At 33.5% G+C, this 25,874-nt stretch overlaps 1 protein-coding gene, 1 long non-coding RNA gene and 1 pseudogene across 6 annotated transcripts in view; 2 read left to right on the top strand and 1 right to left on the bottom strand.

Annotated features, from left to right (window-relative positions):
* Positions 1–22,744, top strand: part of LOC144291522 (uncharacterized) — a 96,650-nt gene extending 73,906 nt beyond the window's left edge. For both annotated transcript variants that reach the window (XR_013358823.1, XR_013358822.1), the window contains exons 4-6: positions 11,317–11,490; positions 11,973–12,180; positions 22,330–22,744. The gene's annotated coding sequence lies outside the window, so the exon portion shown is untranslated. The remainder of the gene's footprint in view (positions 1–11,316; positions 11,491–11,972; positions 12,181–22,329) is intronic.
* LOC144291523 (uncharacterized) overlaps positions 1–25,874 on the bottom strand; it is a 777,143-nt gene that overhangs the window by 151,468 nt on the left and 599,801 nt on the right. The window lies entirely within an intron of this gene.
* Positions 17,758–19,371, top strand: LOC144291521 (N-acylneuraminate-9-phosphatase pseudogene; annotated as a pseudogene).

Raw genomic sequence — 25,874 nt, 5'->3', positions numbered from 1 at the left:
TATCTTTTCAGGCTCTTTTTTCTATTTTCAAATTGAATACATTTTATTTGTCAGTCCTCACCTTTACTGATTCCACTGGACTGTTGATTTCTTCCAATGAGTTTTTAACTTAGTTACATTTTTCATTTCAACATTTCAATTTGGTCTATATTTATCAATTCTATTTCTCTACTGATAATAAATTCATAATTACTTATTGAATCTATTTTAAGATTTCAGCTTTAAAATTTTTGTCAGATATTTCCAATACTTGATTTATCTAGGCATTGGTCTTTTGTCATTTAATTTGTGATTTTCTTGGTTCTTGGTATGACAAAGTATTTTTAATTGTATCATGTACAAATTAAACATTACATTAGGAGATTTTTAATCCTATGTAAAGTTTCAATTTTAGCTGGCAGTTGCCCTGTTTGGATTTAGCATGGCCCTTCTGGCACCCTCTCTGGCTTTATTGAGGTAACCTTTGGGAACTAATCAGATCCAACACTACCAGTGGGTCATGAGTCAGCCACTTGAGTTCTATTGTTGCCACTGCTGTAGATAAATCAGGCTACACTATTGGTTGGCATGTGGTGAGAAGTGAGTTTTCCTAAATGGAATCTGTTTGTAGCAATGGCATTCCCAGATTGCCTCACTGTGACCAGCAGATCTGAGGCAGATAATCTAGCCATTGGCTTTTGAAAGTCAAGTTGTTTTCCTTCAAGGACCATTTACTCTCAAAAAATTTCAATTATCTAAGAAAATTACCTACTATCACATCTATAATTTCATAATATTTTGTTCAAATTTTGATATGATATCTTATATAATTGTGCATATACATGTCTTCTTGACAGATATAATAGCCAATAGATAATTTTGAAATGAATAAGTCCAGATTGTAATATTGACTGCAGAACTATTCTTTCTTTTCACCTTTTGTTCTACTCCTGCCATTATTATTACATGGTAAATTGAAGTATCTCTCCAATAATTGAGCTGTGAAAATTCGGAACTACTTTAAGCCAGAGTTTCTGTTCCAAAGCCTTATATCAAACTGTCTACAATCTAATTTCCTCATTTATGAAAAAAGGTGGTTTTAATAAAATCCTTCTTTACAAAGGGTCAAGTTAATATTTTAGAAACCTTAAGACACTAACATAAAAGCTTCTATATAAATAATATATCTACAATCTTGCTTTCCTTTACAGTTATTTTCTATTCATAGAATAAAATAAATTGCATTTTATACACAAAAACATATGTATCATTCTTCTCTTTACTGCAGTTTTGAGTTTTGGTGCTTTTCATGACATGAATATAATAAATTTGAAGAAATATATTTTTATAAAAATAATTCCCAAATGAGCACATGTCTCATCTTTCTTCTTTACAGGAAGGACTCTATTATATTTCTTTTGCTTTTCTTTTGTTATGTAATGGAAAATAATGCATATATTTATCAAAATATAGCTACTAATTTAATTAGATCCAGTTCATTTTGTATCTTCAATGAGTCCTAAATAATGAAAGAAATTCCACAAACTTTCTCAGTTTTTTCTCACATTTTTCATGATACTTTATCTATAAATAAAACAGATTATGACATGTAATATATCTTCAATGGTATTTTATAACTCACTCATAGTATAAAAGATTTCTAAACCTCAAGATGCTCATTTCAATGATTTCCAAACACATTGAGAAAAAATACCATGGTTCTATCAATAGTTAAGACCTCAGGCCTATGTCTTAGAACAAAGAAAAGCTGTATAAACTCTTCTTTACTACGTTGCTGACAGTTTCAACCTGATAACCCCTTTCTGTAATCATGTTACCATCTACTTTTACCTACAGAATTCCTCAAACAAAAATGTCTGCAGAATGGAACTCATCCTCCTTTGCCACTCCTTTTCTTGCTATGCACTAAGTCAAGCATACGTGTTGTTTTTTTTTTTTTTCATTTTAATCATTGTGGGATAATTAAAAGGAATGAGATGAAGCATGTAACAAAAATCACAGTTTTAAAGAAGTTAAATTGTGTTGGCTTCCTAAATTTTCTTCTTGAAGGGCAAGAAGAACAATTCTCTGGAATTGATCCAGGGGCTTTACTTTGGCTAACCTACAAAATGTGCACTGCAGGGCACTACAGCACCTCTTCTTTATAAGAGTACTAGTTTCAAGAGCAGGAGATGTAGCTGACTTTCCTAACACACAGAAACAGACACAGAGAGTTAGTCAAAATGAGGAGACAGAAAAATATCTCTCAAATGGAAGAACAGGACAAAACAATAGGATGAGAGCTACATAAAACAAACAAGTAATATGCTTGATAGAGAATTTAAGAATTTAAAGTAATGGTCTTAAAGATATTCACTGGAATTGAGAAAATAGTGAAGGACCTCAGTGAGACTCTCAACAAGAGATAAAAAACATAAAAAAGAACCAATCAGAGATAAAGAATTCAATAACTGAAATTAAAAATACAATAGAGGGAATCAGTAGTAGAAATGAAAAAATGGATCAGCAACCTGAAGAACAGAATAATGGAAAGCAATCAAACTGAACAGGATAGAGAAAAAAGAATAATAAAAAGTGAAAATAGATTAAGAGAACTCAACAACCCCACCGAACATAACAATATAACCAGACGGATCTAACAGACATATTTAGAACATTCTACCCTAAAACAGAATAATCATTTGTTTCATGTGCATATGTAATATTCTCAAGAATAGACCACAAGTTCGGAAAACAACTCTCAACAAATTCAAAAAGACTGTAGTCATACCATGCATCTTTTCAGATCACAGTTTATGAAACTAGAAATCAATCACAAAGAAAAATATAGAAAGAACACATGGAGCTTAAATAACATGCGATCAAACAATGGCTGGGTCAACCAAGAAATCAAAGAGGAAATAAAAAAATATAGGGAGACAATGAAATGGAAACACAATGGTCCCAAATCTTTGGGATGCAGCAGAGCTATGCTTAGAGGGAAGTTTATGGTAATTCAGGCCTAAGTCAGGAAACAAGAAAAATCTAAAATAAACAACTTAATCTAACACATATAATATTATATCTCACTTTCTAAGTTAGATTGAATGTACGCACTGTATAGATTGACTACAGAAAAAAAAATCAGTGAGAATACATGTAGTTTGAAATATCCAGACAGTGTACGCATAATTGAATATGAGCTCAGTAGACCATAAAAAAGAGAGGTAAAATGTGTAAAAAGTTAATAAAAATATTTAAAATTTTGCAGGCCAAATATAAGACTTACACAATTTGGCCTTTAGCATTGCCTTTTTCATAAACTAAAAATGAGTTGTCATAAAGTTTGATGTTTTAGAATACCTAGTTTATCTGGAAGCATATCAATTATTTTAATTTATAATTTTGATTTGTTTATTTTCTTTAAGTTCAGAAAAAGAAAATCATTACATGACTTAAACCACCATGTACTAAAGAAGTAAAGTATACTCTCAGAACATAAAATTGCTGTTTGTTTTCTCACTCTTTCCAACTTTATAACTTTAATTTCCCCCTAAAACCAAGAACACATACTGTTCCATGGAACTGTAAGGCTTGAATCATTATTTCTTCCCGTTCTCATGTTATGTTTTGAGGTTGGGATCCATCATAAATATTAGTATTATCATCTGGATCTGATTAAATGTAATGGATATGCATTTTTGGAAAATTACCCACTTTTTTGCCTATTAGTAAATAATATTGATTCTTCTTTACACAAATCACTAAAATTCTGCAACACCCAGTAAAACAATGGTCTTTAAAACCTTGCCCAGCCTTGTATATAAAGTTTTATTTTCATAGTTTAATTCAGTCTGATTATTTTCATTGTTTTTTACCATAATAACTATGAGATTACCTACTGACATAAAATATTTTAAACATCCATAATTAAAACCTAGGGGGAAAAAAGACAATAAAACTTCAAAACTAGTTTAAAGCTTTGCAGTAATATTTTACTGCCAAAGAAAGCAGATAAGACTTTCACACTGTGCTGAAAACTGCAGGTAATTAATTCCCATGGCAGAGAATTGAAGGGAAAGCACATTCCATATTCTCAGGGCAAAGTGTAAAAGGAATTTGCAGCAGATCCTGTTAGGTTTCAGCATGAATCTGTAAAGGACACTTAGAGTAGACAAGAGTGGTGGGGGAAATCTGTGAAAGTACAAATTATATAATAGGAATGCTTCTGGCAACAAATCATCCACAAGAGAAAAAGTTCTAAGTAATACAACAAAAGGATTTATTAAGTGTCTGAGTTCTTCACTAATTTCACAGTTAGACCAAAAATGGGCTTTACTTTCCCTGCCCTGCTTTTGTAACTCAGCCACATTTAACTTCAGATTCAAGAGTATCCCTGGCTTTCTCCTCCTCTATTTTCTGATGTTTAAAGACTAGAGCTTTCTTCCCTTCAGAGTTTGTTCATTCTGATTTGCTTCCTCCCTTTTAGTCATTGATTTCAAGGAGTAATCTGTAGTTCATCACTAATCCAGGGAAATATGTGTGATCTCACGAATCCTGGAAGTTGTAAAATGAAGCTGGGGGTGGAGTGAATAAAAGAAGACAGAGGCCTGCATACTATTAATGAGGACAACTTGTAATGACCCTGGATTTTGCCAAGACTTGACTGTTTCAAACCGTCTACAATGTGTTCGATATAACAAGAGGGAATACAGTAAACAATCCACTAGGGGAGCCAGAGAAGATCATAACATCACATACATAGCATTTATCAGATACAGACTTTCTTTAAGTTCTTCATAAGTACTATGCAGGTGGGCCACATTTGAATGTTGTGCTTATGACCATGTGCGCAACAACAAGAAAATATTTTTACCAGTGAGTATCTACATTTTAAGTCATAGCCCTCAAACACATCTTTACCAAAGTGTTTTCTCACATATGTAAAGAGTTAATGAAAGTAGAGGCCGGATGAAAAATTTATAGTGTTATATCCTCCTGGAGAGCAAAATTCACAAAATGGTTTGAAGACATTTGTGTAAAACTTTCTAAGAATGATAATCTACGAAAATACCTGGATGCTATCCCATAGTTATTCCATTTTTTTCCCTGCACTTCATAAAATTTTAAGTATTCCAGATTTTAAAGCCTACGCCAAACAAGCAAAAGGCCCAGCAGCTTCAGGTGTCTTATGTACATATCAAATGCCATTGAAAGTACTGAAAGATTTTGTTCATGTGTGCCAATAGATTCTTTACCATGCCAAATTATTTGGATAGGGAGGAAGAGAAAGAAATGCACATTATTTTTCTAGGTAGTATTTTTTTAAGTAGGCTTCCAAATTGGGGGTGGGGGGGCACTCAAGCTCACAACCCTGATACTAAGACCTGAAATCAAGAGTCAGATGTTGTACCAACTGAGCCACATAAATATCCCTGTAGGTATTTTTGAAATGGTCTCTACAAATTAAAAAGGTTCTAGAGATACACAACCCTGGTTATAGTGGTGAGGGAGGCTTCTGGAGAGCCAAGTAAATAATGTTCTGAGTGTTCAAAATAGACTTGAATCAGAGCAGGTTTGCTTTTACCTGCTTTACATTCTGGAGAACTACCACTTTAATAGCTTCTTCACTTCAAAAGCTGTTCTGGTATAACTTAGAAGACACAGACCTCAAATGTACATATACGAAAAGAAGAATAAATTTGATGTGTCCTGATTGCTTTTTGTGATATAATATTAGAGCTCATATAAGGAATTTGCTGTTGTGGTCTTTGTATGCATGCTTAACACAGTCTGTGAGGTAAAAAAAAAAAAAATCATAATTAAGAGGGCTTCTGTACTCCATTGTATTAATTACAATTTGTCCTTATCACTCAATACAATACACTCATATAAACATTGCAGTAATTTCTTAATAATCAGAAGGACAGAGGCACCTGGGTAGCTCACCTGGTTAAGCATCTACCTTCATCTCAGGTTGTGATTCCAGGGTCCTGGGATCAAGTCCAGCATTGGGCTCCCTGCATGGAGCCTGTTTCTCCCTCTGCCTGTGTCTCTGCCTCTCTCTCTGTGTCTCTCATGAATAAATAAATAAAATATTTTAAAAAATAATCGGAAGAACATTCATTAGTTTTCAGAGTTGTAAATTTCTGTTTTTGTCTTTCCTATTCAACCTATATTGATCCCCAAAGTGTGAGTGACACATTACACATCATGATAATAAAATAGAAGTGACTTTTCCAAAATTGAAATGTTCTGAAGTCTGGCTGCATGCGTTTTCCTGAAAAGCTGTTATTAAATCAATGGCCTCATGAAAATCTATTTAAAATCAGACAATGACTGTAGTTGTGATTGTTACATATTTATTTCAGGTGGATTCCTTTAATCTTGAAGCAATTTAGACACATAAATAATAATCCTATGTTAGAACAATGTTTCTTTTGCAATTTTCACAGACTGAGGGGGGTGGTGGTGATTCAGCTTGATGACTACCTTCCAACAGTATAAACTCAAATCTTTTGTCTCAACCATTTTTACTTCTCCAATTTATCCAAGTTGGCTTTAAAGTCAGATTTTGACTGTACTAATATATACAAAGGCATGACTACCATTGGATGATTGCTTAATTCCCTCTTTCCTATACACAGAAAGAGAATAATACACAGTTGTTTTGTTTCCTTGTTTTGTTTAGTTTTGTTTTTACTGTGTTGCCTGTGTCCCAGCCAAGTTTAGGCTTGAGTACCAGTGGTACATGTGGATATGTCCTCTACCAGGCTAAAGTAGCAACAGGCTACATTTCATATTTTGGCTGATATTATACTAGTCTCACATATTATTCTGCAATTCTTGATTGTATGGCACACAAAATATTGTATATGATGTCTTTGAAAGCCTCACACAACTCAGTCACTGTAGGCCATATGTATAACTGTCTACGTGCACAGATATGAGTGATGCTAACTTTTGAAAGATCTGAGTTTTAGAAAGAAGACAGATGCTACTGATTTTAGTTTGTGCTTAGAAAAAGGAGATATTTGAGCTACCCTCTCTCAATTGACTCAGTCCCTGGCTGATGTATAATAAAAACATACTCGAAAAATGTGGTCTCAGGGATGCCTGGGTGGCTCAGTGGTTTAGCGCCTGCCTTCGGCTCAGGGCATGATCCTAGAGACCCAGGATCGAGTCCCACGTTGGACTCCTGGCATGGAGTCTACTTCTCCCTCTGCCTGTGTCTCTGCCTCTGTGTGTGTGTGTGTGTGTGTGTGTGTGTGTGTGTGTGTGATGAATAAATAAATAAAATCTTTAAAAAAAAAAGAAAAATGTGGTCTCCAACACAAGTCATCTTCCTAAACGATATAGAAATATCAAAAATGTATAACATTTGCTCCAAAGTAAAATTATTATCAGTGATAAAATCTTGAAAGAAAAAAGAAGCACCACTAGTTTGACTCTCATAAAGTTTTTTGAAAACCTAGAGATAAAATAATGTCTCTTTAAATTTCTAATAGTAGTTCTTACTGCAAAAGCTGACTTGCTTTCTCATTACCCTCCCCCAATCTCCTTATTTAATTCAGATTCCTTTACTTTATTGGCATAGCCATTAAAGCATGACCAAAAAAAAAATAAATAAATAAAAGTTCCTTGCTTTCCAAAAGTATTTGAGAGTGTTGGGTTCACTTTTGGTTTCATATTAATTTAGAATAATCACATAAGTTGTTGACAAATAAACATTCAAGAAATTTTTATGAAGGATAATCTTGGCAAACCACAATAACCTTTAAACTTTGCTTTAAATTAAAATTCTAGCAGTTTATTATGTTACTTTGTGCCAGGATAAGACTATAAACTGCTCTCATATTCAAAAGAATGTTTCCATTTAAAATTTACATTTACAAGTCTAATAAGAGGTTGGAGCTCACTCTCTTCACAGAAAATCTACTGAGTTGCATTACTTAACTTTATTAGAAAACCAGCTTACATTGTTTCTTGAATCAATTTAAGTTAGTTAATAGGTTTTCATGATGGGATTTTGTAGGTAAATTAAAGATAATGATAGAATCTTAAAAGGAAGTTACTAAATAGTTTAAAATAGATATTATATTTTATAAAGAAAGTATGTCCAACATTTACATCGTTTTTGAACTTCATATTATTTCTGATCAGTTTAAGTATATTATTTGGAATATTCTGTTATGTCCAGTTTAATTTGAAAATATAATTTATAGAAGGTACTCAGAGAACTATAAGAACAACATTAAAGACATATGGTATGTGATTTCATCCACAAGAGATGCCTCATCAATTCTAAAAATATTATGGCCAATTAGTTTATTATTTATTATGCATAGAGTACTAAATATAGAATTCTCAGTTCTTTGAGAATATGAATTGTAATTCTTAAAACTTGTAGAGTTTCAAAATTCTGAATTATGAGATATAATTTTTTTTAATTTATATGCTTGGAAATCATGATGTGCATTCGTAAGTAGTATCTTATCTGATCTGACAATTCCATACTCTGCATTCTTCTGCTTAAATGATTTAAATTCTAGACACTATTGATATACAAGTCTCTCAGAAGATATTTTTAGTACCAAACATAAGCATATGTCAGAAATAAAAAGAGAAAAAATATAATTAAATTGTCTTCAGTGAAAAAACTTAATTCATGTGAAAACTATAAAGATCTGGATTTTGTTGGTGACAAGTCATAGAAGTGATTCTTTAAAAACTGACCTGAAATGTAGAATTTGAACTACTCCAGGGGACCACAAGTATCTATACTAAAGTCTTTGGAGTACTTATCATTCTTTGGATAACCTAGGAAGGGGCAACCATTTAGAGTCTTCTACTGTATTTTTCTTTAAAAAACAGAAGGTGCTTTGCAATTGTGCAGATATGTTTTTATGAACACAAAGGCATACAAAGTGGGAGTGTTCTCCCAAGATCGGGAAGTACTTAAGATATGATATTGAAATGGAAATGAAACAAAGGATATTTGTTATGCCATGGATGATTTAAAATGAAATGGAGAAGATAAAATATGTTTAAAACTGGCACATACTGTAACTACATATGGCAACAATGTTAGCTGGACCTACTCTTGTGCTCATTTGGCAATATGTACAAATAGCAAATCATTATGTTGTACGTTTGAAACTAATAAAGGTATGTTGGTTATACCTCAACAAATACATGTATACATACGTACATAAGAGAGGAACTAATACCTCAATAAATAAATACATATATACATACATAAGAGAGGAAATACTGGTACATTATACAAGCTGTGGAGAGAGTGCAATCTCTTCTGGTTGCTAGCTGTATATATGTACAAATATAATAAAAACTACTATCAATTATTAGTGCATGATTAATAGATACCAGAAAACAATACTTTCTCTGTTTTAACAGATGAACAAACATACTTAAAGACAGTATTTAACTTGCTCATGATCACAGGCATATATAAGTGGCAAACTAATGATTTGAATCCAAATCTAGGGATCCCTGGGTGGCGCAGCAGTTTACCGCCTGCCTTTGGCCCAGGGCGTGATCCTGGAGACCCGGGATCGAATCCCACGTCAGGCTCCCGGTGCATGGAGTCTGCTTCTCCCTCTGCCTATGTCTCTGCCTCTCTCTCTCTCTCTGTGTGACTATCATAAATAAATGAAAAAAAAAATTAAAAAAAAAAAAGAAATGAATCCAAATCTAATTTCAAGGTAGTCTCTCCACTGCATTATGGCATGGTGTATAGATTACATGACGTAACATTTGTAAAATACCAAACATAGTGCCTGACATATAGTAGATATTGAATACTTACCATAGTTATTAAGCTTTTTAAATAATTAATGGTTACTCTTTGGAAGGTTCTGAGCAGTTTAATATAAAATGATTTTGCCTTCTAATGTCCACTTCAACTCAAATTACAGGCTGACTATATAATCCTTTAGAAAGACACTTATGAATATAATATACAAAGAAAAAGAGTTTAATAAGCTGCACCTCCATTGCATGTATTCCAATACTTTGTTTTTGATAGTAACAAGAGTTGCAGTCGAGTATAGTACTCAAGCTCCTACTGCCAATCTCAATTGACCAGAATTTATTTATGGTAATAATCTCAAATACCATTATTTATTAATTATGTTTTCATAATCTATTAGTAAATTTAAATCCTTCCAGAATCCTAACCAGAGCCTACTAAACATTTTTGGGTGGTCAGGGTATGTGTGGAAGGAGGGGAGATTCTAGGAGATCAAATCTTTCTTAGCCATATTGTAAACATCATCTTAACTTTACTTACTTTGTCACAAATACTAATGATACAGTAGTATACAAAGGATCCACTGTGCCTTCCAACATATGATAGAGATCCTTTACTGAAATTCAGACAACATAAACTTCAAGGACACAAGTACTGTGTGGTAGTGTGTGGTAAGTGCTTTGATAAGGAAAGAATAGAGTGTGTGGTAAGTGCTTTGATAAGGAAAGAATAGAGTGCCATGAGATCAAACACAAGGAAGCCTTGCCCATTCTAAGAGAGTCAGAGAAATTTCCCCAGAGAAAATGAGGTTAAAGCTGAAAACTGTTACAAATTATAAACTGTGATCTCTGGTTTCAATTTTTCCCAATCATAATAAAAAGCCTTTCTACTCACCAAGTCATACTTGATATAAATTTTATAGACTTTGATTATATTCTTATATTTGGACTTTTGGGCCCAAACCAAATGCAACAATTAGTGTTAAGCAATTAAATAAGTTATGAAAAAAGCGGATGTGGCATCTCCCCAAAACTGCATTTTAAATGGATATATACTCAAGCATTCTTATGCCTAATGGAGGAGGATAGAATGAGACAATGTGACTTGCCTGCCTTGTGTATTAGTGTATATGTGCTTGCATAATTCCACAATCAGTCCAGAGAAGCATTATATCTGATGACATAATCTATGGTTTCTAGCTTAATATTTCACAGAATGAGACTACACTACAAATACTGTAGTTTGTGATACTCTGAATCTAAGGAGAAATTTCAGAAAATAAAAAATAAATAACAAAAATAATTTAAAACACTGAGAAATATATGGTATGTGACATAAAAGATGGATGTACCTAACCATTATGTTGTACACCTGAATCTAATATTAATATTATATGTCAATTACACCTCAATAATTTATTTTTAAAGGCCTCTTTTAGTTTCAGAAAACAAAGAAATAGGCACTGTATTCCTAAATAATGTTTCTGTTCATCTTAGCCATAAATACAGAAATATAGCTATGATTACTCCTTGATAAGCAATCTATTTATGCCATATCCAACACAGGATACATATCTGGTCACTAACAGAGAATGAAATTGAGCAGCATTTTGGTAAAGGAAAAGGTCTATCAATTCTTACATGAAAGAAACAAAAACAAGGAAGCTTTGTCTTCACAATGTCAATAATTGAACCTAAGAGACAAATTTTCTCCCAAAGAAAGAAAAATCTCAAGTTCAGGTAAGAGATACAGAAATAAGTTTAAATTGAAAATGATACATATTAATGATTCTCAACATCCTATATATAGTTACATATAAAGCAAACATTCACTAATATTTATAGACTGCTTACCATGTTTGAGGCTCTTTTTAAAGTGATTTTCATGTTTTTAATATCAAAACAATACTCAATCATTTTATTGTTATTTATATTCACTTTTATAGATGAAGAAATTGAGACAGGTTGAGCATGGCAATTTTAATATATGTCCATATGCTCTTTGGTACTCCTTCCTTCAAAAGGTAGAGCCCAATTCCCCCGTATAGAGTGTGGGCCAGACTTAGTGCCTTTCTCAATATAAAGAGAATGTGATTACAGTGTTGATTTATGACATTCCTTCATATAAGACATGTGTCTTCCCCTTTGATCTCTTTGTCAGATCACTTGCTCTGAAGGAAAAGAGTTATTATGTGTGTAAACTCTTTTTTTTTTTTTTTTAGATTTTATTTATTTACTCATGAAAGACACAGAGAGAGAGACAGAGACACAGGCAGAGGGAGAAGCAGGCTCCATGCGGAGAGACTGACGTGTGACTCGATCCTGCGTCTCCAGGATCAGGCCCTGGGCTGAAGGCAGCACTAAACCACTGAGTCACCCGGGCTACCCATGTTGTATAAACTCTTAATCATCCCTGAGAAGAGGCCATGGGTGAGTAACTGAGTCTTCTAGCCAACAGAGAGCCAAGAATCAAGGTCTCCTGCAACATCCGTGTGAACTTGGAAGTGAACCCTCTGGTCCCAGTTAAGCCTTCAGAGGAGCACAACTTTAATTGATAACTTGACTACAGTCTTGTAGGAAATCCTGAACCAGATCCAGAAAAATGTGAGATAAAAAGTGTTTAATATTTTCAGCCATTAGTTTTGAGGGTAATTTGTTACATGGCAATAGATACATGTGTTAACTGACTTGTTTAAGTGGAGCACTCAAGAATTAAACCCAGGAAATACGACTTTAGAGCTGAGGCTCAGAATATAGAATGGTAATAACAATTGCAACCATTTATGATAGTCTTCTATGTACTAAACACTCTCCTCACACTTAAAATAGCAAAAACCAGTAGATAACATTGTATTTTACTCAGGCTCACATAGATTATGTTCCTTGTTCAAAGCCACCATGCTTACCTAGATGGAGAAAATGAAAAATGCTAAGGATTAATTTAGGGCTAGATTTGATACTGAGACTTTAATAGTATTTTATATTTATTCTGTCTACCTATAGGAATACTGAGATTAGATACAGTGATATTTAAAATCCTTTTTAACATAATTTTTACAAATATCCTAGAATGAAGGTGGTACTACTGCTACAACTACTAAAAATGCCTTAGTAAGCAGATTAAAATAAGAAATTAATGATAACATGTATACTAGATTAAAGGGAGATGTGAAATGTCTTATCTGATGTAGTCTTGTCAGAGATCAGCAAACTTTATAAAGTGTCAGATTGTAAATATTTCAGGTTTCAAGGGCAATAAGATTTCTCTTATAACTATACAACTCAGTATTAGTATTATGAAAGCAGCCATAAATAATACATAAATAAGTGGTATCGCTTTGTTCTAACGAAACTTTATTAAAAAAAAACAGGTGGTAGATTGCATTTGGTCTATGAGTCTTAGCTACCTTTGTCAAATGTAAAGTATTTGGTAAAAGAAATAAAAGATATCTTTGCTGTGTTTTAGTTTATAAGTTACTTTAGCATATGTTATTGCCATTCTCAATCTTATACACTATGGTCAAAGTGTTAGAGATACCATGGGAAGATTATATCAGCCGTTGCCTTAGTCCATTTAGACTACTGTAATGGAGTACCATAGGCAGGGTGATTTTAAAACAAATTTATTTCTTACAATTCTGGGAGCTAGGAAGTCCAAAATCAAGGTGCTAGCAAATTTAGTGTCTGGTGAGGACCCTTTTCCAAGTTCATAGACAACCTTCTTCTCTCTGACAATGGGACATAGGAGTTCTCTTGGTCCTCTTCTACAAGTGCACTAATTCCATTCATAAAGGCTCCATCCTCATGACCTAATTAATTTCCAAAGATCCCACCTCCTAATACCATTTTATTGGGAATTAAGTTTCAACATATGAGTTTTGGGGAGATTCAAATATTCATTCTATAACATCCCATCCCTACCCCCACCAAATCCATGCCCTGCTCTCATGCAAAATATACTAATTTCATCCCAACAGTCCAAAAGTCTTAACTTTTTTCCTGCATCAACATTAAAAATCTAAACTCCAAAGTTTCATCTAAACATCATCTAAATCATATATAGATGATATCTTGAGGCAAAATTCCTCCCCAGCTGTGAACCTGTAAAACCAAACAAGTTATGTGGTTCCAAAATGCAACTGTGGAATAGGCTTGGGATACCTATTTCCATTCCCAAAAGGGAGAAATGGGAAAGAAAGGAGTGACAGGCAAGTCCCAAACCTAACTGGGCAAATTCCATTAGACCTTAAGACTCAATAATAATCTTGTTTGGCTTAATGGTCTGTGTACTGGACCCACTGTGGTATCAATATCTCCCCATAACTTGGTGGGGTACTGCCCCACACTGTGACTTTCTGCCAGGGCCCCAGTCAACATTTGGCTCTGCTGATTGTAACCCATGCTGCAGCTCTCTAGCTTTCCTCTCTCTTTGTGATCGCACACCAGAATGTCAACATTTCTAGCATGCACCTAAAACTCTTCCAGCCTCTACCTTTTACCCAGTTCTAGAGCCACTTCAACATTTTTATGTATTTGTTTTAGCAGCAACTCACCTGCAATACCAGTTTTTGACTTAATCTGTTCAGGCTGCTACAACAAAATATATAAATAATATCTGGATAAATTAAAGAAATTTCTAATAGTGCTGGAGGTTGAGAGGCCCAAGATCAATGTGCCAGAAGATTTTATGTCTAATGAGAACTAGCTTCCTGGTTCATAGATGGCTGTCTTTTATTTTTCTCACATGGAGGGAGGTGCAGAAGAGCTCTCTGGAGTCTCTTTGATACAGGCAATAATCCCATTCCTGAGAGCTCCATCCAATTACCTCCCAAATGTTCTACTTCCAAATATTGTCACATTGAGGATTAGGTTTCACCATATGAATTTTAAGGAGACACGAACATTTAGTCTATAGCAGTGTTTATATTTACAAAGTGGACTATTCAGTGGCCATTAAAAAGAATATACTTGATTCTCACTATTCACAGGAGTTACATTCTATTACGTTGATTCTGACTTAGCAAATACATAATCATTCATCCTAGGGAAATTACAGGTTTAGGTTCCTATTAGCCATAAGATTTTTATCAATTAATCAATAGATAAGCATGTTTTATGTATGTTTCTATTTAAAAGCCTCTTATTTAATATATACTTCTTATAAATTATTTGCATGGCATTGGAATGACTTAAAGTCAGAGATTTTAGAGACCTTGTGTGTTACATACTTTATTTGCCAACATTTTTGTAAAACAAATCAATTCTATTAGCATTGAAAATGTGCTATTATATGTAAATCTCTGCCTGTATAGCACTTAGTAGGTATTTTTAAAAGTTCTTCTACAGGCTCTTGATCTGAGAATCTATCTACAAGTTTAAATTTTTTTAGGCATATAACTTGTTAAAATATACAAATCAGCCAGTACTAGCCAAGAAAGGTTTAATAATTTCATGACCCTGGGTAAAGTGGCTATAAATTTCTTTGTCTTTCAGCTTCACAATAATGCTGTCCAAAGCACTTTTATTATCCACCATCATCTCATGAACCCACAATTTAGCTTCTTTATCATCATATCCACAGCTTCACCTCACATTATAGATGTTATTTAGTATTTCTGGAGTAGCCTCACATACAGAAACACAAGTTTGCTTTTCTTTTTTCTGGATGTACCCTAATACTGATTCATTAACATTGAGCTCATGACCAATAGAAGTATAAATAAAGCCTGAATGAAGTTTATCTATCATGTATCTTCTCTGTAAGATACTTCTTGTGTTTTGGAACACTAGGCAACACTTCATCACTATACTTTGGGGCTATTTTAAGCAGTGAAATCACAAAAAAAAAACTAAAACAAAAAAAACCACATACAAATGCAAAAGAAAAAAAATTGTGCTAAAGGCCCACGGGTGGCTCAGTTGGTTAAGCATACAGTTCCTAATTTCAGCTTAGGTCATGATCTCAAGGCCCCGGTATTGAGCCCCACATTGGGCTCTGCACTCAGTGAGACTCCTCATGAGTCAGACCAGGATTCTCTCTTCATCTCCCTCTGCCCTGCCCCCTGCTCTTATGCTCTCTCTCTGTCTCTCTCTCTCTCTAAAATAAGTAAATAAATCTTAAAAAAAAAAAAAAAAAGTGTGCTCAATAGACCATGAGAAGAACATTTGTATAAGTAGAAAAGCTGAAATAACAAGGCAGAGCGTCGCTTTGTTTGACCTCCTCTGGGAATGTGCACATTGGATGACTCAAATTTTTCATTGTTCTGTGCATATCTGTGAATGTCCCAGAAATATTGTTTTGGGGGGTTACAAATAAATGTTACTGAGTAGGCAAATCTGTAAATATAGAATCCATGAATACTGAGGATCAACTATACATACAAAGAATGATAAATAATATAGTATAATGCACATTTGCTTTGATTCACTTATGAAATATTTTATAAGCATCACCAAGTTTACAAGGATTTATAAGAATCAATATGTTAAAAAAAAAGAATCAGTGTGTTAGAAAGTATACATTCATGTATATCCAGTGGAATGAGAAATAGTTGCAGTAAAGAAACTAATTATTGTACACACCTGGTCAATGTTAATAAATTAGCGTACTTATAAGATCTAATATACAACATATATTTTGCATGATTGATGAGTACAGAAAAGAGAAAATAAAGGAGGCATCTGATTCATAATGGAAAATTTGTCTTTTACTCTTCATCTCTGATATGTACCTCCTCTCTGACCAATACTCTCCTCATTCCTCCTATCTTCTACAGTCTTCATACCATTTAATAAAAATTAACAGAGAATAAGAGAATAATATCAATCAAATAAATTTTGTTAATATGCATTACCTGTTTTCCTACTATTTCTATAGTAAGGTAACTAATCCATTAAAACTATAGGAAAAGGAAAGAACTAAAAATTTTAAAAATATTACTTTATACTGTTATTCTATTTTTTTGTCTGTTTTCTTAGTATAACGATACTTTGACAAGTAGCATACACTGGTAAGGTAAACTTACATACGAGTATTATTCTATCATCTTTTTATCAGTAATAAGACAGGCCATCACCTAAAATTTGCGTATGAACTTTCTCAACAACACTCTGTATCCTGAAATCATACCAATACGTGAGGTAATGAATCCCTTAATCATGGCAACTGTAATGTATTCAGATTTGTATTGCCTACTTTCTGCCACAGTTGCCTCATTAATAGTCAGCCCTCACTAGTCACTTTATTTAAAAATATCAATTATTGATTTAAAAAAAGCATTCCAATTTTAAAAGTTTATTCAGAGATATGTTTCTGACATGTTAAAAAAGTCATTGGGTCTGTAGAAGATTAGTGAAATGAAATGTTAACTATAGGTAGTAGATACAAATGAGGAGACTATGCATTCACAATGATGAGTGATGCAGTGAAAAACAATTTTGCCTTTTCTCCACAAAATTGGGGCCATCTGTTTGATGATACTTATTACGAAAATACGGTGATTTCTTAGACTTTGTTGATGAAACTTAAAGATAACAAAAGGCTTTTGGATTGTGAGCGAGAGGATGGTGAGTTCATAGTTCCCTCTTACAACATTGGTGATCTTGCTATGTTAATTTCATATGAACAATGTGGTCAAATTAAAATATTAGAATAACATAAGAAAAATGGTGTGTTAGTGAAGTGTTAGTATAGGCAGGCTGTAGAGTTTAGATTAAAAGTCATAGCAATAATCTCACCCCCTTTGAGTAGAACAGAGCTAGTGAAGATTACTAAATCTTAGCATAATATGTTCCATATGCTTAATATCTACAGACCATGAAATATATTGTATACCAGATTTAATTTTTATTAGGTTTTTTTTCTTCATAGATCATCAACACAGACATACACACATTCTTCCACACTTCATATACATGGAATGGATTAATTTTGTCGTCATTAGGCTTTATTGAAAGGCTCTATAGAACAATAATTTCTCAGGCTGAGTTTTAAAAGATATGAAAGATTTTACTTAACCAAACTGAAGAATGAAGATAATTATACCGAATCTTTAATTGCATTACATTATTAGTGCAATTGAAAGAGTATATCACTTAGATGCTTATACATTTTTCTAATAGTTTTAATTCCATATTCGCCTTTTAAAAAGAAAAAAGAGGGGCGGCGGGTGGTGGGGGCCCTGAGCCTTAGGCTGGCGGAATGGTCTGAACCGGGTGCGAGCCGTTTTCTTCCACCTGGATAACACACTCATCCACACGGCCGCGGCCAGCAGAAGAGGCATGCTGGAGGTGATAAAGCTTTTACAATCAAAATACCACTATAAAGTAGAGGCTAAAACCATCTGTGACAAAGCTCAAGTTAAACTCAGCAAGGAATGTTTTCATCCTTCCAGTACATGCATTACTGACCTAAGGACTTTACCCTGGGAGGAAGCAAGCCTTGAAACGAAGGGTGGTGCAGCCAATAGGAAATTGGCTGAAGAATGTTATTTCCTGTGGAAATCTACACGTTTACAGCATATGATACTAGCAGAAGATGTCAAAGCCATGCTCACTGAACTTCGGAAAGAAGTCCGCCTACTTTTATTAACAAATGGAGACCGACAGACCCAGAGGGAGAAGATTGAGGCTTGTGCCTGCCAGTCCTATTTTGATGCTATCGTTATAGGTGGAGAGCAGAAAGAAGAGAAACCAGCCCATTCCATATTTTATCATCGCTGTGATCTCCTTGGACTACAGCCTGGGGACTGTGTGATGGTTGGTGACACACTAGAAACCGATATACAAGGAGGCCTCAAAGCAGGGCTGAAAGCAACAGTCTGGATAAATAAAAATGGAATAATGCCACTGAAGTCCTCCCCCATGCCACACTATATAGTTTCATCTGTGCTAGAGTTACCTGCTGTCTTACAAAGTATAGATTGTACAGTCAGTATGTCAACTTAAAGCATAGAAAAGGGCATGATTATGTATTTTAGGGTCAAATACAGGTTTTGAACTAAGAAAAGTTAAGGCATTCCATGTATTAAGAACCAGTTCTAAGAATAATTTTACTTACAGTTTAATAGCCAGCCAACCACTGACTGGCATTTATATCTGAAAATCCAGAGCACATTAATAAATACAACTTACTAGTTATTAGTAGTGTAATTCAGAAAACTTGAGGAAATCTATTATTTGTTAATCTGTGACTTGAGGTTTTTGAAAAATTATTTTATTAATCTTTTAGCATCTTGGATCCATGAAGATATCAGACAAGATAGCTTATACATGGATGCACAAATACAGGTTTTATGTTCTGTCTTAAAAATAGATATATTTTTAAAATAGATATTCTAGATATTCTAAAACAGATATATAATAGAGATTTATCAGAACAATTGGATCTGGATAATAGGAAATAAGTGCTAAGTCACATGCCAATCAAGGCATTCCATAGTGAAATTATTTTGCATATTTTCTTTTTAAAAACATCTACCATATTTTTGTCTACTTTGAATGTATACATTCTTTTATGAATCCAGTTTTTCTGCATGACCTTTTTTGAGGGGAGGGGGGATAATTTTCCTATGGTGTATACATGACAAATAAATTTCTCCAGTAAAACAACTGTTAAAATCAGCATATGGTGCTCCTTCTCCATGACATTTTCACATCTTTCTAGAGTGCACTTATAGATTATTATTAGTCTTTACCTCTTACAGAAGTATTTTTACAATCTTCTCCCAGGTACACAATGGGTCCAGGGGACTAGACTTCCTGGCTGGTGATAAGTAGAAGTCACATGACACCAAAAGTCATTTTCCTTGTGTGGGTACCTCAGAGGTACAGCATAACTATGCTGCTCTTCCATAAATTCTTTATCGACTGAATAACTTGACCTGTATGATGAAAACTAATAGGAAATTATGTTTTGCTATGAATAATTTCAGGGTGCCATTTTAATATAATTTAAGTGGCTTTTGGTGTTACCATCTGCCTTACATCTCCTATTTTGCAAATTTTAGGAAATATATCCTGTTTCCAATTTCTATATCCAACTCAGTGTTTAAGCTTATTAATTAATGACTAAGAACATCTTGCAACTAGAAAACTTTTTCTAGGCCATTAAGCTAGACAGTCTCATGACTTCACCAACTTGGAGTAAAATGGTTAAGGAAAAAGAATAATTTGGGTTGGTTTTTGGCAGGTTTTTTTTTTAACTTTTGTATAAGAAGCTACTAAGGTAAAATATTAGGCTGTTAGAATATGTATAGCTATAACTCCTCTGATTATAATACTTAGATTCTAGATTATGCCTATTCTTATTTCTTTAGCCAGTCATTTCCTGTTCACTGCCAAGAACAGGATTCTCTGCTATTGTGCAAATGTCCTGTTGTGTTTACTTTTCACTCTTAATTTTTAAAACTGTGATTGTACCCTTGACTGTCCCAGAATGTTGTTGCTATAAAGCTAACCATTTGTGAACAGGGTATGTATGTGTATAGTTACAGGTATGGTGCCCATGTGACCTTGATTATAATTTAGCTATTTAAAAATTATTAAATTGGATGATCTTGGCAGGAAAAAAAAAAAGAAAGAAAGAATAAGTTATATATACATATAATGGGATATTAGAAATAACAAAGGATAAATTATGCAAGTGAACACAAGGATGAATCTCATAGCAATTAAATCTTAAGTGCTTCTTTAGCATAATAAATACAAAAATAATTATGGTTGTGTTATGTTTACCTAGAACTAGATAATTATAGAGAATTGATGTTATATATCAGTATATACACAAAAATTTTAGATGAATGTAATTGATCCATGGATTCTCATTCAAGAATATTTTTTGAGAATTATTTAAGCAATTAAGAAATGTTTAGGAACATTTACAATATGCATTGAAATGTACCATGCTATTTTGGAACATCAAAAAGGCCAGTTACCTATATATTAGTGAATAAATTATCATAGTTCAAAGGAGAATAACAAACGCTGTACAATAAGGGAAGCTTTATTATGGGTATAGATATGACTGAAGTTTGAATAAAGGAGATTATGTAAACTATCAGAAAATGAATGTGACAAATGACATTATCAAAGGCATGCTTAGAAAACTGTCAAGAAGAACTGAAAAATAAATATGGCGAGGAAATAAGTATAAAACCAGAGGTCATTGATTCTCAGCTAAAGAAATCCTGCTAGCCGATAGGCATCACATAACTATTGATTATGAAGGTCAAGGAAAATCAAATCTAGGACTCAATCTAAAAAAACACATGTGGAAATTTCTAGCATAAGAAAAAATTGTTGATGAGGATCAAGCAATTAACTAATGACTGAAATCTTGTTTTATATATCAGATTGCAATTAACTAATGACTGAAATCTTGTTTTATATATCATATTGGTTTTTATATCATATTTTTTATATCATACCAGTGGTCTTTTCACTAATGAGAAGAATATACACTCTAAATATAGGAGTAAGAACATTTCCCTATGGTGATTTCCATTAAAAAAAAAAAACTCTCTTTCCTGTTATAAAACTTCAGACCATTATATAAACCTGTTATTTTACTTTTTAACTAAAAATAATAGACACATATTTCCCCATCAGGGATTTTATTTACCATGTTTGCTGAAGAAAACTACAGAAAGCTAACATATTTTCAAGATAATATCTCACCCTTGTTTGCAATTATATGCTGTTTGATATTGTACATTATGTTTGTGTGAGCTCTGTATAAAGTGTGTTTCATCTAAATAAATTTCTTGTTCTCAAGTTTATTATCAATAATGAAGAGAGTAAGTGGGTACAGTTTCACTGCTGAGTCATATATGGATATATGGGCTTGAGATTTCGGTGAAGAAGTTAAAGCATGGAAGGTATGGAAAGGGTGGATGCACACAGGATACAAAAGAGAAAGAAAGAATAACAAAGATGTAGATATGTGATTGGGGAATTTATATAAATAGAGGAAATCATATTCAGCAATAAACTCAGCAACATGGGCCTAAGGGGGAAAAAGAGAGAATATTAAAAGTAAACATTCATAAAATAGAATTAAAAGCACAAAATGACATGGAAAAAGTAAGCCTTTTCTAAATCACTTAAAGTACATGTGCAAAGTATATATTTTTGGAATGACATAAAATAGACTTTAGGTATATGTAACTCAAAATATGACACTATTTTAGATTGAAATGATAGATATTAAAATATTTCAAAATATCTTGGTAAGTACAAAAGGGAGAATAAAGATACTGACAGTGTTATAAGTTTAAAATCAATGGACCCAAGCCAAAATTTTTAAGAACTGCCTCTCCTTTGAAATCTGTTCTTTTTCCAGTCTATACTTGTTGCTACCAGTATCAATCTAATGTGGGTTTAATTAGAAACCAAAAAAAAAAAAAAAAAAAATCACTCTCAGATACTACTCTATACTTTACTATGATATTTCCTGACATGAGCATTAAAGTAAGCCTTGAGGAGAGGAAAACAAAAAACTAAATAAAAAGTTTGCATGTAGAATATAAGGAAAACATTAACTGGATTCTATTTGTTGTCTGTTTATTTTAATATGTTAAGGTGGAAAAAGAGGGCTGGATATGAGGTGCTTTACAGATGATCTGCAAATCCAAGTTAAAGTGTTCATGTTTACCAGCAAGTAGTCTGAAGAAGCTAATTTGGATCTACTTGGATGCCTGTGGAAGGGAGGTGTGAGGAGTAAGTGCAAGTCTGCTCACTGAACCTCAGACTCCACAATCAGTACAGCAACAGAGCACTAACATCCCTGATGGTGATGGGTCAAGTGCCTGATGATCCTCGGCTCAGTTCATACTGGAGAGACTGTGAAAAAAACAACTCGAAAATTTGCTTGTGTAAAGAAGTCTCATTCATTAGTCAGCTTCTCTCTGGACTTTCCTTAAAGTTCTCAAAATGTTTCTTAGTAGTAACATAATAGATATAATTTGGCAAATATAACAACTTCTCTAATTTCTCAGAGTAGACTCAGAGAGTTTTGATTATTTTTTATTTTTATTTTTACCATTTTAAAATTGTTTACATTTTATTTAACTTCAATTAATTAACATGTAATGTATTATTGGTGTCAGAGGTAGAGGTAAGTGATTCATCAATCTTATATAATACCCAGTGCTAATTATATCATGTGCCCTCCCTAATGTCCATCACCCAGTTACCCCAACCCCCACCTCCAGCAACTCTGTTTGTTTACTATGATGAAGTCTTTTATGGTTTGTCTCCCTCTCTGATTTCGTCTTGTTTTATTTTTCCCTCTCTTCCCCTATGATCCTCTGTTTTCTTAAATTCCACATATGAATGAGATCATATAATTGTCTTTCTCTGACTTATTTCACATAGCATAATATCCTCTAGTTCCATCCACATCATGGTATATGGCAAGATTTATTTTCTTCTTCTTTTTTGGATGGCTAAGTAGTAGTCCATTGTATATATAGACCACATCTTCTTTATCCACTCATCTGTTGATGGACATCTGGGTTCCTTTCATAGTTTGGCTATTGTGAACATTGCTGCTATAAAAATTGGGATGCAGGTGCCCCTTTGGATCACTACATTTGTATCCTTGGGTATATAGCCAGTAGTGCAATTGCTGGGTTGTATCATAGCTCTATTTTCAGCTTTTGGAGGAACCTCCATACTGTTTTCCAGAGTGGCCGCATCAGCTTGTATTCCCACCAACAGTGTAAAAGTGTTCCCCTTTTTCCACATCTTTGCCAACATCTGTTTTTTCCCAACTTGCTAATTTTAGCCATTTCTGACTTGTGGGAGGTGGTATCTCATTGTGGTTTTCATTTGTATTTCCATGATGCTGAGTGATGTTGAGCATTTTTTCATGTTTCTGTTGGCCATTTGTATGTCTTCTTTGGAGAAATGTCTGTTCATGTCCTCTGCCCATTTGTTGATTGGCTTATTTGTTCTTTGGGTGTTGAGTGTGATAAGTTCTTTATAGATTTTGGATACTAGGACTTTATATATGTCATTTGAAAATATCTTCTCCATTCTGTAGGTTCTATTTTGGTTTTGTTGACTGTTTCCTTCCTTGTGCAAAAGCCTTTTATCTTGAAGAAGTCCCAATAGTTCATTTTTATCTTTGCTTCACTTGCCTTTGGAGATGTATCTAGCATCAAGTTGCTGTGGCTGAGGTAGAAGATATTGCTGCCTATGTTCTCTTATAGGATTTTGATGGGTTCCTGTCTCACATTTAAGTCTTTCATCTTTTTTGAGTCTATATTTGTGTATGGTGTGAGGAAATAGTCCAGTTTCATTCTTCTGCCTGTAGCTGTCCTATTTTCCCAACACCGTTTGTTGAAGAGACTGTCTTTTTTTCTATTGTGGACTCTTTCCTGCTTTGTTGAAGATTAGTTGACCATAAAGTTGAGGGTCTATTTCTGGGTTCTCTATTCTGTTCCATTGATCTATATGTTTGTTTTGTTTGTTTGTTTGTTTTTGTTTTTGTTTTTGTTTTTTTGAGCCAGGACCATGCTCTCTTAATGATTACAGCTCTGTAATAGAGCTTGAAGTCTGGAATTGTGAGGCCACCAGCTTTGGTTTCTTTCTCAACATTCCTTTGGCTATTTGAAGTCTTTTCTGGTTCCATACTGATTTTAGGATTATTTGTCCCAACTCTGTGAAATAAGTTGATGGTATTTTGATAGGGATTGCACCGAATGTATAGATTGCTCTAGGTGGCATAGACATTTTAACAATATTTTTTCTTCCATTCCACGAGCATGGAATATTTCTTTGTGTCTTCCTCAATTTCTTTAGTGAGTGCTCTATTTTTAATTTTTAAATTATTTTCATTAATTATTGTTTTCTGTAGGGTTGGACTTTCTTTTTTGTCTTTTGCCTCCTCTCTGTAGTTGATTGCTTTCTGAATATGCCTGTCAATGTTTTATTAATTAATATCTTAAAATAGAATACTAATTAATTGCCTTGAGTTTCTTCTGTTGCTAGGTGATAAGCTTCTTCATAAGGGGCAACTTGGAACTCTTAAGTGTGTGTGTTGGAGCATGGGAATCCCAAACTGTGAAAATTGATGGACATTAGCTGTCAACCTGTGGTACCCCAGAGACTAGAAAAACAATAACTTTATATTAGAAAACACAGAAAACAAGTGTGAACCAGTACTATCCTGAGCAAAGCAGGATGTGTTCATTGTCTGTGGAGCGCAGATAATACACAAAAAAAGCTACAATAATCCAATGATTCCCTTTGTGGCTTTTCAATGTAAATACAGAAATCCTGGTTAGTCTAAAATGCCTAAAATAGCTCCACTGTCACTGAAAATACAGACTCTTTCTGACTTTCTACTCAAGTGTCCTAATATCAGATTCCATTCTCAAGATCAATTCCTGGTCAAGGATAGCCACTGGAGCCCCAACCTCCACAAATGATTTGTAGGCTAGCAGACAAATGGGGAAGAACACTTTATTTGAAGGATTCCTTTCTCATTCTCTCCCCCCACCCTACACACACACATAAATGATATACTTACTGTATGTGTGGGCATGTGTTTTATTTTTATAGTTTTGTTTTTCTCGAATTATTCCTTATCTGACACACACACCTATCCATGTGCAAGAATACGTATTCTGGCAAGAATACGTAATTACTATCAAATTCTTTAATGTTTATAAATATAATCAGTTAAAAAAAAAGTATCCCATAGTATTCTATGTCTGAAATTCTCCTGGACTCACCTTCCTTTTCCTGTTGCTTCTGAATTTATCATCATATATCTCATGTATTATTTGTATTTATCAACATAGTACCCTCCTTTATAGGATTTAAGCATTTTACATTTATGTATTTATTATTATAATTATTATAATTATTTAGGTTATTTAATAATTACATTTCGTATTAGGATTCTCCAGAGAAAGAGAACCAATAAATAGTATATATCTACATCTATGTCTATATCTACATAAAGAGTATGTATATTTATATATAGAGAGAGACAGTATAAAGAATATAAATACTAATTAATTTCCTATAAATAATTGGTTCACAAGATGATTATGGAGACTACGTCTTCAGATTTATAATTAGCAGAGTAGAAATACAGGAGAGTTGCTGGTTAG

Source organism: Canis aureus, chromosome 20 (assembly GCF_053574225.1).
Source record: "Canis aureus isolate CA01 chromosome 20, VMU_Caureus_v.1.0, whole genome shotgun sequence".
In the NCBI taxonomy this organism is placed as follows: domain Eukaryota; kingdom Metazoa; phylum Chordata; class Mammalia; order Carnivora; family Canidae; genus Canis; species Canis aureus.
This window is presented reverse-complemented; position numbering and strand designations above follow the sequence as displayed.